Consider the following 2363-nt stretch of genomic DNA (forward strand, 5'->3'; position numbering starts at 1 on the left):
GTATGGACAACTGACGGTTCATCTTGTTGCTCAGATTAGGTAATTTTCTTTTTATTTTCTTTTCAAAAAAGTTTTCAAAATTCTTTCAAAAAATTTTTCTTTATTTTTCGTTTTTCTAAAAGAATATTTTCGAAAAAAATAATAAAAATACAAAAAATAATAAAATCATAAAAACAAAAAATATTTTGTGTTCTTGTTTGAGTTTTGAGTCAATTTTTAAGTTTGGTGTCAATTGCATGTTTTTAAAATTTATGCATTATTTTTTCGAAAATTCCATGCATTCGTAGAGTTCTTCATGATCTTCAAGTTGTTCTTGGTAAGTCTTCTTGTTTGATCTTGATGATTTTTTGTTTTTTGTCTTTTATTGTTTTTCATGTGCATTTTTGCATTCATAGTGTCCATGCATTAAAGATTTCTAAGTTTGGTGTCTTGCATGTTTTCTTTGCATTAAAAATTTTTCAAAAATATGTTCTTGATGTTCATCATAATCTTCAAGTGTTCTTGGTGTTCATCTTGACATTCATATTTGTGTTTTTCTCTCTCATCATTAAAAATTCAAAAAAATAAAAAATATCTTTTCCTTATTTCTCTCCAAATTTTTGAAATTTTGGATTGACTTGGTCAAAAAATTTTAAAAATTAGTTGTTTCTTACAAGTCAAGTCAAAATTTCAATTTTAAAAATCTTATCTTTTTAAAACTTTTTCAAAAAATTAAATCTTTTTCATTTTTCTTATTAATTTTCGAAAATCCTTTAAAATATTTTTCAAAAATCTTTTTCTTAGTTTTATCTTTATTTTCGAAAATTATGCTAACAATTACTATGATTGATTCAAAAATTTGAAGTTATTACTATCTTGTTAAGAAACGTTCAATCTTTAATTTCTAGAATCTTATCTTGTAATTTCTTGTTAGTTAAGTAATTAATTTTAATTTTATCTTTTTATCTTATCTTTTTCAAAATTTTATCTTTTTTAAAATTTGATTTAAAAATATCTTATCTAACTTCTTATCTTCTTATCTTTTCAAAATTGATTTTAATATCTTTTTCAACTAACTATTTGACTTTTTGTTTGTTTCTTATCTTTTTCAAAATCACCTAACTACTTCTCTTTCTCTAATTTTCGAAAATATCTCATCCTTTTTCAAAAATTCTTTTTAATTAATTAATTGTTTTAAATTTTAATTTTAATTATATCTTATCTTTAATTTTCAAAAATCACTAACTACTTTTTCAAAATTATTTTCGAAATTCTCTATCTCTCCTCTTCTTCTATTTATTTATTTATTTACTAACATTTCTCTTCACCTCTCCTCATCTCAAATCACTACCTCTATCCTTACCCATTCTTCTTCACTCTTCTTCCCTTTCTTCTTCTACTAATAATAAGGATCCTCTTTACTGTGACATAGAGGATTCCTCTTCCTTTTCTTTTTCTCTTCTCTTTCATATGAGCAGGAATAAGGAAAAAGGCATCTTTGTTAAAGCTGATCCAGAACCTGAAAGGACTTTGAAGAGGAAACTAAGAGAAGCTAAATTACAACAATCCAGAGACAACCTTTCTGAAATTTTCGAACAAGAGAAGGAGATGGCAGCCGAACCTAACAACAATAATGCAAGGAGAATGCTAGGTGATTTCACTAAACTAACGTCCAAATTTGATGGAAGAAGCATCTCCATTCCTGCCATTGGAGCAAACAATTTTGAGCTGAAACCTCAATTAGTTGCTTTAATGCAGTAGAATTGCAAGTTTCATGGACTTCCATCTGAAGATCCTTATCAGTTTTTAACTGAGTTCTTGCAGATTTGTGAGACTGTTAAGATGAATGAAGTAGATCCTGAAGTCTACAGGCTCATGCTTTTCCCTTTTGCTGTAAGAGACAGAGCTAGGACATGGTTGGACTCACAACCTAAAGATAGCCTGGACTCTTGGGATAAGCTAGTCACGGCCTTCTTGGATAAATTCTTTCCTCCTCAAAAGCTGAGCAAGCTTAGAATGGATGTTCAGACCTTCAAGCAAAAAGATGGTGAATCCCTCTATGAAGCTTGGGAAAGATACAAGCAGATGACTAAAAAGTGTCCTTTTGACATGTTTTCAGAATGGACCATATTAGATATATTCTATTATGGTCTATTTGAGTTTTCCAAGATGTCATTGGACCATTCTGTAGGTGGATCCATTCACCTAAAGAAAACGCCTGCAGAAGCTCAAGAACTTATTGACTCAGCAAGTCAACATGATCTCTCAAAGTCTGAATGGATGGCAAAATGTATCCAACAGTACTAAAGAGGCAGCTTCTAAAGAAGCTTATGATCCTGAGAACCCTGCAATGGCAGAGGTTAATTACATGAGTGAACCTTATG

At 29.3% G+C, this 2363-nt stretch overlaps 1 non-coding gene across 1 annotated transcript; it reads right to left on the bottom strand.

Annotated features, from left to right (window-relative positions):
• Positions 1 to 1986: 1986 nt before the first annotated feature.
• LOC127742189 (small nucleolar RNA R71) lies at positions 1987 to 2090 on the bottom strand. The gene has a single exon (XR_008003376.1). It is a non-coding gene; the product is annotated as a small nucleolar RNA R71 (small nucleolar RNA).
• Between the last annotated feature and the right edge of the window lie 273 nt (positions 2091 to 2363).

The sequence above is a fragment of the Arachis duranensis genome, chromosome 9, assembly GCF_000817695.3.
Source record: "Arachis duranensis cultivar V14167 chromosome 9, aradu.V14167.gnm2.J7QH, whole genome shotgun sequence".
In the NCBI taxonomy this organism is placed as follows: Eukaryota; Viridiplantae; Streptophyta; class Magnoliopsida; order Fabales; family Fabaceae; genus Arachis; species Arachis duranensis.